The sequence below is a fragment of the Pongo abelii genome, chromosome 10 (genome assembly GCF_028885655.2).
Source record: "Pongo abelii isolate AG06213 chromosome 10, NHGRI_mPonAbe1-v2.0_pri, whole genome shotgun sequence".
NCBI classification, from domain to species: Eukaryota; Metazoa; Chordata; class Mammalia; order Primates; family Hominidae; genus Pongo; species Pongo abelii.
In genome coordinates, this window is record NC_071995.2 from 87,423,562 (window position 1) to 87,435,061 (window position 11,500).

Genomic DNA, 11,500 nt, shown 5'->3' on the forward strand with positions numbered 1-11,500 from the left:
CGACAAATGATGATGGGTTTGCCAAAACAAACGCAGCTACTGTCACTTCAATACACAACAAATCAAGCTGCATCATGAGCTATTAGACTCTCACTTATACTGGGAAAGAGGGAGATTCCAGGAGAGTGAGGAAGAAAAATAATAGCAGAGAGAGGAGTTAAGTGCACCAAGAAAGAACATCAATGATTCAAACCACATCTTGAGCTGTCCATTTTTTCTCAATAGTTTCCCTTAGGCCAATCACCAACTTGCCTTGGGAAGTGAATTGGCTCCACAGCAACAAGAAAAATGATACCTGAGGAAAATTTTGCAAAGCTAAACCCAAGAGAAACAGTGCCAAGCAAACACTAAATACTTTCAAAAGCATTTTATTCTGCCCATGGTAATTTCCTGAGTATATATTGCAAGATCAATGCCCTCTATACCTCCTCTGAATACCCTCTTCACTGTGTTCCATTGTAGAAGGATCTTAAGTCATATAGACCCCAAAACTGTTCTACAGAACATCAACATCTACAAAAATAGGTTAGTATACAATTCCATGGGTGGGGAAAGGATTCTGTGATAACAGATGCTGAAAAACACTAAAGTTTTTGGGATTCACAATGCACCTTGGCCTGCTAAAGAATCTGAAAAGACTTTCAGGGAAAAACTTGTATAACTTATCTGGGTTCCTTATATGCTATTAGATCCCTAGAACTCTTCCATTTCACAGGAACATATATTTTGAGAAATGTTATTGCAGATGCTATATTAATTTTCTAGGGTGGCTTTAACAAATTAGCAACAATTGGGTGGCTCAAAACAACAGATATTTTATTCTGTCACAGTTCTGGAGGCCAGAAGTCTCAAACCAAGGTGTTGGCAAGTGCACACTCCTTCCAAACACTAGGAAGGATTCCATTCCTTGCTTCTTCCAGCTTCTGATGACCCCAGGGGCTCCTTGGCTTGTGGCTGCACCATTCAAACTTCTGCCTACATGGTCACAATGCATCCTCCTCTTCTGTTTCTCTCCATTTATCAGAATACATGCAATTGCATCTAGGGCCCTCTCAGACAATCCAGGATAAGCTCCTTGTCTCCATATCCATTTAAGGTCATATTTCTTCTTAACACGTAAGGTTATCTTCACAAGTTCCAGGAATTAGGGTGCAGACATATGTTTTTAGTGACCACCATTTAACACACTACACATGTTAATTGATAAACATCAAAATGATAACTTCAACTTGATTCAATTTAATTCTACTTAGCCATCATCTGATGAGCCTATAGTATGTGACAAGCACTGTCTTAGGCCAGATCATAAAATGATTCAAAGCCTAATTATTACCCGTAAGCAATTTACATCCCAGTGGAGGAAATGGACATGACAGTGGACTAATACCATGCAGAGTGATAGGTGCTTATAAAGTTATAATCAAAGCAGAACTGAGGAAGGGATTACTTCTTCCTAGGGAAGTAGGGAGAGCTTTCCAGAGGAGGAGATCATTCCGTTGAGATTTGAAGAATGAGTAACAGTTCCCCAGGCAGAGCACCAAGGGAATTTCAGGTGGAGGAAACACCATGGTCAAACATACAGATTATGGTGATAGAAGAAACCTGTGAAGATAAAATGAAAAAATGCATGCAAAGCTACTAGCACAATACTTGGCACTCAGTAACGTTACCTGTTTTTCCTAAACTAAAGAGGGTAGAAGCAGGAGATGAGGCCGAAGTCTTAGGCAGGCACCAGACTGCTCTAAACTTAGTTTGGTGTATTTGTGTCTTTGTGTGTATCCGTATGAACATGGAACAGGGCCATAGAGAGGAACTTAGAGAAGGTTCCATAAGAATGGGGTTTAGAAAATTATGTATGCAAATAGAAATAAAAACCAGTAAACTTCAGCCAATAGACAGTTATTTTGGAAGAAAAAGAATGGATTTAGTCATTAGCTAGATGGTTGGTTGACTGAATTTATTCATTAAAGCAAACAAACACACACGCACAATAGTTAGTCTGCAGATACTTCTACAGTAATTGGAGAGCAGTTGCATCACTTACATGGGACTTAATTTTTTTGGTCATGCCTCAGTACATGCTCTCAAAAGCCTCATGGAGCAGTATTATGCCCAGTGTTGAGAGCCTGGCACTCGAATGGCACTTTAGAATGCTTGTTTCTAGTAATAGTCTCCAGCTTGATGAATGGCCTTATTTTAATGACATTGGTATGTTGGCTGGGATGGAACTGGAGCTGGGTCTGCCAACCTCTGTTGCCAGTGAGACATTTCCCACTTGGTAACCATCACTTGCAAGGGCCTGGAGTTCATGAAGCCTAATTTTGATAGAAACAACTGAGTTTTCCCATGAGTCCTTGGGTGACCTTTTAGGTCTCAGCTCAAATTTCATTTCCTCAGAGATCTCCATTCCATCTAAAATAGCCCCACTCTGAACCCAGTTTATCTTTACTACTGTACTCTGTGCTTTACCCAAACTACACCTATCACAGTCTATAATATACGGTTCATTCATGTTTCCATGTGTTTATTTTTACTTTCTCATCTTCTACTAGAATGTAAATTCTGAGGCCAGTACCTCCTCTGTCTTGTTCAACTTTATAGCCCCTACACATAGAATAGGACCTGGCATAGTTGTTGGATAATAAATATTTCTCAAATAAATGAGTGAATGAAGACTGGAATCAGGGAATAATTAAACTGATAAAGGGGTCAGAATGGATGCTACAGGAAATGAAAGGTAATGAAATATTCCCTTTTAGGAACTGGATCAACCACTTCAGAATAAGTAATATAGCACAGAAAAAAATTAGGTGTAAATGGTCACTCATAGAATGAGCTCTCACTTGAACTTTTTGGAGTTCCCACAATAACTTTACCTTTGACATTTAGCAATTGTCCATATTCTGTTTGTGAGGAATGTTTTGTACAGGGAAGAGCCAGACTGGATCTCTCAAGACCTGATCTTCATGATGCAAACAAACTTCTGGGGGCATTTTTCTAAAAAATAAAAGAAAGAGTTCATCTTACTTGCAAAAAAATGATAGAGATTAAACAGTATTGCTTGACTCCCATAAATAAATGCAAATCATACTTACTGAAACTGAAAAAGATTAAGTTCTAAATTGATTATTTAACTAAGATAATAGGATGCAGTGAGTATTTGAAAACATGTCCCAAGTTTCTGACATAGAGGAATCAGCCTCTAGGAGCCTGACATTTTATGAGTGACTGCGTTAACCTAAGTGACAATTGAAGATCATGGAGCTGCACAGAGGGAGAAGAAAAATAATGGCACGACTTGCCCTAAGGAAAGTAATTTATTCCAAGAACAGTTCTAGATGATTATACTTAAAATATGCTGTGGGTATCCCAAACATGAGATGGTAGATAATTACAGGCAGTAAAGATTAACCAAAAATAAAGTCATACAAGATGGACTTCATTTCTACTTTTATGAGAGTTGCTTGTATCTCTCCTGATATTGTACCTTTAAGCCTCTGAACTTGACCCTATCTTCTGGGATTATGCCTAAAGATTGGGTCCTTGGCCAAGCAAGGCAGGCTTGAGACAATTACACCAGGAGGTCAAGCTTCTTTCACAGGAATTTAGCAAGGCTTTTAACCACTTCTCATTAATAGTTTTAGGCAAAATTAAGGCATGTAGGCTGCTGGATTCATTTCTTTGAATAAATCCACTCAGCAAAATATTAAGTAATATATTAAGTGTCAAGACGTTGGAGAGATCTGTACTACAGAACCTCAGCTTTCTGAACTTGACCCCCTTCTATCCAGTATGTTTAATGAACATATAAATGAAGACATGGACAGCATGTGTACCAATCTTGCAGACACCAGAGAACTAGAGTACTTTCTCAGGTATTAATCAGCATTCAAAAAACTGGCAGAAGGGTCAAAACTGAATAATTCAATGCTTCAGTTTAAGGGAAACGTTTAACTGCAGGTTAAATAGAACAGATCTGACTAAGCAACAGTTCTTGGGGAAAAAAGACAAAGAGTTTTAGTTACCTGCAAATTCCATATGAACTAGAAGCAGCGGGGTTTGTAGAATAAAGTATGCATTCACAACCATCTAGTACTGTAATTTCAAAGTGAAATAAGACCAAGCCTGGCTTAATTAATATTTTTGAGTGAACAAACAAAGGAACAATTTAATAAATGAGATAACTAAAAAGTAATTTTAAGGTTTTACTAGGCAAAACTGGTCATTCAAAGAGTTGCATCAAGTATTTCTTCACAATTGTAGCTGTAAATATTTGATAGGTTGCTTTATAAAGAGTAAACTCCGCAAAGTTGGCCTTGTAATAGTAAATGGTGCCCTACCTTACAAAGAAGCTTTGAAATGCGTGAGGGAATTGGGCTGGATGACTTCCAATGCTCTCTCCATCTTAGGATTCTCTTGAAATATTTTTCATCGCGAGATGGTAGAGATGACATCCACAAAAGAAGGGATTGAAGGGATTTCTTTTTCCAGACCAGAAGGGAATCTGGTGAGCACTCTTCTTCACCCTAGGACAAAAAGAGAGGGAGAGAGAGAGAAAAAAAAATAGGGGTTAAGTTACAATGGCTTAGATAAAATCCTAGCTCTTCCACCATAGAATTGTAAACTTTGAACATGTTAGTTATCTCTCTAAATCCAGGTCTTCTCATCTATAAACTGGGAATAATATTATTCACTAGACAAGATGGTGTCCTGGCAGAAGAAGATAAAGAATATAGCATCAACCATTAACTAAACGTGCAACGGCTAGTGTTCAAGGTGAAATCTATGTGTTCAAGCATAGGTCATGGCTGAGTGAGTCCCTGGGGGCAATTACTTGTCTCTTATCCTGCCCTTCTGGAAAAAAATGCATCAAATTGCATTTATTTTGTATGTTTTACATCCTATTATAGATATTCCTTTCTTTCTAAGATTGGCTTAGCTTTTCTCATTTGCCTCCTATAAAGGCCTTGATCTTTAAAACATAAACACACACAAAGAGACAGAGAGAAAGAGACAGGTAGAGAGAAAGAGAGAGAGAGATTTTGAAACCCTGAAGTTAATTTTATTTTGGAAATAAATGTGCTGACCAAGTCAAGCCAGTCACAGATAAGCATTTCCCTCAATCATTTACAATTAAAATTTCATCAAAACTAAGATTCAGACTATATTTGCAAGGTTGTAAAGATACGGTTTCTCTTGGGCACAGAGATTTTGCAACTCAGCAAGCTTCAAAGGAATACCTGAAAGTTAATCACACCTTGAATATACTTATGCATTTCCTTTGCATGAGCATTACATTTTGAAAAACAAGAATCAGCATGTTTGCTAGGTAAAATACAAAATGTTTTTAAAATATAGTTTCTGTTAAACATCTCACAAGTAAGTCCTTCTGAGATCATTTTCAGAGTGATGAACTGCTCTTAAGACAAAAATATAGTAAGTTGTCTCTAGAAGAGAATAACTAAATTTCACGTACATTGACACAGAGAGCCACAGAGGGGAAGATAAACAATATCGCTATCATGCTAAGCAACTGCATGGATCAACACTTCCTTCAACTCGCCTGTCATTACTGAGAGACTGTTTTTGCTGTGAAAGTGCACACCGTTCTGAAATTCCAGGTAAATGGAATCAGCTGTCATGGCAGAAACAAAGGAGAAGGAAATCGACATTTTTTGGCACTGTGCAAAGCACTGTGTTTTCTAATTTAATCCTTAGGGCGAATCTATGAGGTAAGTTGCATTGGCCTCATTGTAAAGATAAGTTATTTGAGGGCTGCTGAGGTTAAGTGACTTTTTCAAATCAGGCTGACTTTTCAATATTTCTTACTCACTGTGGTGGATAAGCATAAGAAAATGTTCATCCTTAGATTCATTACTGATTTTTTTTCCTGCTGTTGAAATAATTATTTTACTTTACATCAAACATCTTTGAGTCTGTTGTCAGGTATTTCTCAATCACATTTTTATTTTAAAATCAGAGCTAATGCAATTCCATTCCTAGATGTTTACTCAAAGAATTGAAAACAGATACTCAAATAAGTACATTTAACTCATGCTCACAGCAGCACAACTCACAATTGCCAAAAGGTAGAAACAGCCTTAATGTTCATCAACAGATGAATAGATAAACTGACTGTGGGACATATATATATCCTATTGTGTATATATCTACAAAATAGAATAATATTCAGCCATAAAAAGAAATGAAGTACTGATAACATGCTATGATATGGCTATATCTACAAAACATGTTAAATGAAAGAAGCGAAACACAAAACATCACGTATTGTATGATTCCATGCATGTGAAATGCTGTATCCAGAATTGATAAATCTATAGAAACAGAATGCAGATTGACAGTGGTCAGGGCTGTGGAGGAGGGGGTAACAAGAAAAAATGTTTGATGGGTAATGGACTTTGGGGTGATGGAAATGTTTTGGAACTAGATAGAAGTAGGTGATGGTTACACTGAGTTGTCCACCTTAAAATGATTGATTTTATGTTTTATAAATTTCATCTCAATGAAATTTAAATCAATTATAAATTGATCTTTTAAAGTCAGGACTAATGACCTTTCATCCAAGATTGCTGCTGAGGGCTCTTCTGTTTTTTCTTTTCGAAATGGACTCTTGCTCTGTCGCCCACGCTGGAGTGCAGGAGCGATCTCGGCTCACTGCAACCTCCGCCTCCGGGGTTCAGGCGATTCTCCTGCCTCAGGCTCCCTAAAAGCTGGGATTCCAGATGTGCGGCACAGTGCCCGGCTAATTTTTGTATTTTTAGTAGAGATGGAATTTCGCCATGTTGGCCAGCCTGGTATTGAACTTCTGACCACAAGTGATCCATCCGCTCAGCCTCCCAAAGTGCTGAGATTACAGGAGTGAACCACGGCGCCCAGCAGCTGAGGGCATTTTCTTTGTTGAGGAAAGTAATAGTGATGATCAGATTTGTAATTTTCCTGTATTAAATGCCTAGAACTCTACAGTCAACAGATGGCGCTCTAGTTCCAATTGTTACAGAAGTTCTCTGCCCATCCTCAAGGAAAGGGTTGTTTTCATCAATGAAAAGAGAATAAACACTGTGCTTTAACATTTTTATGTAGCTAGAAAAAATAAATAACGCGTCTTAATTCCTTTCAGAAATTACTTTCAACTCAATCATGAAGTTAATATTAGACAGCGATTTTTAGAACAAAAGTCACACTTGAAAATATTATGCGGATCAAAACAGCAGATAGAGTTTTAAAAAGCAACAGTTTTACAAGCAGACAGACCTGGATTCTAATTTAAATCCTACCATTTGCTCACTGTGCGCCCTTGAGCAATTTGCTGAATCTCTTTGAATCTCAGTTTCCTCTTCTGCAAAATTTTGACAATAATACCTACTTCTGAAGGTAGTTTTGACAATTAGAAATAATGTCACATGCTTTGCAAAACATTTAGTATGTAGTAACTACTCAGAAAGATATAGCTATTCTAATTAGTGACAGAGAACATACAAACATACAGGTAGGATTTCTCTGCCTTAGATCATGTGTGTTTAAATGAGTTTGAAGCATCAGAGATCTAGTTGTAAATTCTGAGTAAGCTCAAAGTGTTATATGGTTATGCTCTCTCTAAACCAATCATTGAAGTGATGCCATATTAATACGGCAGAAAGTTTGTAATATATTTTTAGGTAGAGAGAAAAAAACAGATTATAAAATGGTAATATAGTGTCATCCCAATTTTGTTTAAAAACAGTATACATCTGGTAGGATATAAACCAAAGTGTTAAGGTTAGTTATCACTGGTTTGTGAGACTATAGTTTATTTCTATATTTTTAATACTTTTCTGCATTTTTAATATTTTCTACAATAAATAAGTATTCATTTTTCATGACAAAAAGAATGTCATGTAATAATATGAAGTCAAACATATATCAAATATTGATACTGCAAAAGTTTTCTTTTGTGAACAAATTGAATCCATAGAAAGACCACTCTCAGAGCTCAAACACAGTGCCCCAGGGCGCTACCTGCTGCTTAGAATTCTCCATAGGAGAAAAGAGAAAAAGAAAAACCAAGCCCAGTTATGCTTCTCTGTGCCAGGTTTTCAAGCCAGCATATATAGAAGTATCTAGAAGATATACAAATTATTTAGGAAGCAGGAAGTTCAGTCAGCCACATTATTTAGGATCATGTCAAACACATCCCTAAAAATTAAAAAGTAATACTGATTTCAGTATTTCTTATTAATCTTAATTCATGAGACAAGGACTTTGTATCAATTCATAATCAATTTAGGAGTATTCGTGAAAAATTTTAAACACAATATATACTTTGACCAACAACCCCACTTCTTGGACACTGACCTATAGAAAGACACATTTGTGTACCAAGTTTCATGGCCAAGAATTGTACAGGAAAACATGGTAAGAACAAAGATTTCCACTAAAGGGGAAATGATTTTAACATTATGAGACATTTATACTATGTAATGCTATGCATCTGCTAAACAGAATGCTATAGACTTCTACATATGGACATAGAATGCTCTCCTACACATATTAACTGTAAGAAAAATAAGCAAATTCAAGAACTATTTCCCAAAGAAACCCCTTTTATGCTTTAATAAATCTATATGTGTGTATATATTTGTATATTTATATATGTAAATACACAGAAATATTGAAAAGGTCTAGAAAGATAAATACCCAATTATTAACAATGATTATGTCTAGGAAAGGTAGTTTTTAAAACTTTATATTTTCTGAATTGTTTTAATTCCTTCATACACGCACATTTCCACTTATAAACTTGAATTCAGTTGAACTCTTGGCAGGGATGGAAGACATGGTGTCCATCTAGCCACAGAGACATAACTGATAGCTCAGACTGGTAGGAGAATCAATTAACTCACTCATTCAACAAACATTTATTGAATATTTACAAGATGCCAGGCCTATGCTAGAAACTGTAGGTGCGAAAATGAAAATAGTAAAACACTGTCTCTGTCTTCAAATTTTCCAGGAAGGTATACATACCTCATTTAAAAAATCTGGATTTTCACTTGTTCTTTATATGTTTTTTATAAAGTTAGTAGAAACAATGGTTTCTTAGTGTTGCAGAAAACGCAGTAATGAATCATTAACAATGAATCAACAGTGGCTCGAGGAAACATCTTTATGACTTACATCATTAAGATTTGAAGAATTGATTCCGCTCCCACCTCCTAACATATACCCTTCTTCTACCCCTAAGCTCACAGTTGATGCCAAAATCTCTTTATTGTGAGTTACACGGAGACAGGAACAGTGACGCAAGCTACGTGAAGTCTACTAAATCCACTGTTGCCCTCTCGGTAAACCAGTATGAATGCAGCAACAGGAAGGACCACAAGATGTCAGACTGGAGACGAGTCATGGAGCCTACAGCAGGAGATGAGGTGCTACAGCCAACGGAATCCCGTAGCCCTGGCATCTGAGGAGAGACTGGGAAGGGCTTTATAGTTCTGTTAAACGGAGGGATCAGAGCGAAGAACGATTTTGGCACCACTCTAGTGCTTGCTCACATCTCTTAGTGTTCTATTTAGTTGTTTTTACCGTCTAAAAAAAAACCATGTTCATCTCTTCTTCCCACCCCAGATAGATAGTCATACTTATCAAAATCAATCATAACTTTCTATTTTAGTATGATTGAGTAGTAGAATTTTTAAATTGGACAAGATCTCCCCAAATTTGAGGATGAGGTGCTTCATGCATAGGGAGGAGGCAGAAAGATAGATAGCGACCTGGTGGGACAAAGAAGCACAAGTCCACATTGTCATAAGGAAAGGCCCTTTTCATGGTGTATGGGGACTAGGGTTGAGAAATTATTTTCAGGAGGTTGTGTGAGTAAGGCCAAAACTGTAATTTTCCAGACTTTATACCTGTGCATGCAGAGAAACATAGGTAAAGGTGTTGAGTAATGTGAAAGTGTACATTGGTGCTGCTGTTCTTGTTTAAGCAGATAAAGTATCTACGTAACCTATGACCCAGCCATTTCATTCCTGGGCATATATCTCAAATAAATCCTCACGCGGGCTTGTAAGCATATATGCACAAAGATGACAGTGTGGTTTGTAGTGTCCAGCAACTGGAGGTAACCTGGGTGCTCATAATTGGGAGAGTAGATAAGTAAGTTGTGGCTTACAGATATTTACAGGATCATGCACAAAAGGGCAAATGGCCAAGCAGCACATATTTTGACCTGCCAACACGACGTTGACCAGGATTCCTCCTGGAGACAGAAGGAGCAGACATCTGGGACCTCCAATATTGTCCTATCATACTCTGAGACAGTGCACAGCAATCTGGCAGGGCCAACTGTCTGACTCTAGGAAAAGGACATTGAACCTTGAGCTAGGAGGTTTGAAAGCTATGATTGAAGTGGCATTGGCCTCTTTTGAAAAGCAAAATCCCAACAGTGTATTTTGAGAAAATTGATAATTTGTTGTCAAGATAATTTGAATAAAAAGTCAGGCAGGCACGGTGGCTCATGCCTGTAATTCTAGCACTTTAGGAGGCTGAGTGGATGGATTGCCTGAGCTCAAGAGTTCAAGCTAGCGTAGACAACATGGTGTAACCCTAACTCTACTAAAATGCAAAAAACTTAGCCTGGCATGGTGATGAGGGCCTGCAGTCCCAGCTACTTGGCAGGCTGAGGCATGAGAATCACTTGAACCCAGGAGGCGGAGGTTGCAGTGAGCCGAGATCACACCTCTGCACTCTAGCCTGGGCCACAGAGCAAGACTCTGTCAAAAAAAAAAAAAAAAAAAGGCAAAAGTAGAATAATCAATACTGTGTGGTATAGACACAGAGTCAAATTTATTGACGAGAACAGAATAGACATCAGGAAGAGAGTACACCTGTGAAACACTAAATGTACAAAAATACAGAAGTCTGACATTGCCAGACATTGGTAAAGATTTGAATCAGTGGATATTCATACACTTCTGATGGGAACACAAATCAATTTAATCGCTTTGGAAAACAGTTTGACACCTTCATATCAAGTTAAATAGTTTACATGCAAAGACCAAGCAATTCCACTCTTAGGTACCCTAGAAACTAGAAGAATTGTTGGGCATGTATACCAAGAGAAATGAATAAAACATGTATCACAGTATCCTTCGTATCAGTAAAAATTGAAAAGAAAAAAAGAAAAAACCTTCCAATTTCCAACAACAGGAGAGTGACTAAATGAATTATATTATAGAATAATTATACAGTGGAATATTATACAACCTAAAAATGAATGAACTAAAGCTACTCACAAGCATAGAAAGACATTTTAGAAACATAATGTGAAATGAAATAAGTCACAGAAGATGACATATAGCATGATACAAATAGAATGTTCAAAATCAAGCAAAAGTATACAATGTTATTGTTGGGGAAACATTAACTCAAAAGAACTAAACTACTTCTAAAAATGTAAGAGAATGACAAGCATAAAATTTAGGAGAGGAGTTAGTTACCT

The 11,500-nt window shown here is 37.2% G+C and overlaps 1 long non-coding RNA gene across 1 annotated transcript; it reads right to left on the reverse strand.

Moving 5' to 3' along the window:
* Nucleotides 1-796: 796 nt before the first annotated feature.
* On the reverse strand, nucleotides 797-9,317 carry LOC100939594 (uncharacterized). Its single transcript, XR_152338.4, has 3 exons — nucleotides 9,175-9,317; nucleotides 4,341-4,526; nucleotides 797-2,997 (listed from the first exon to the last, which is right to left on the reverse strand). It is a non-coding gene; the product is annotated as an uncharacterized LOC100939594 (long non-coding RNA).
* Nucleotides 9,318-11,500: the final 2,183 nt, after the last annotated feature.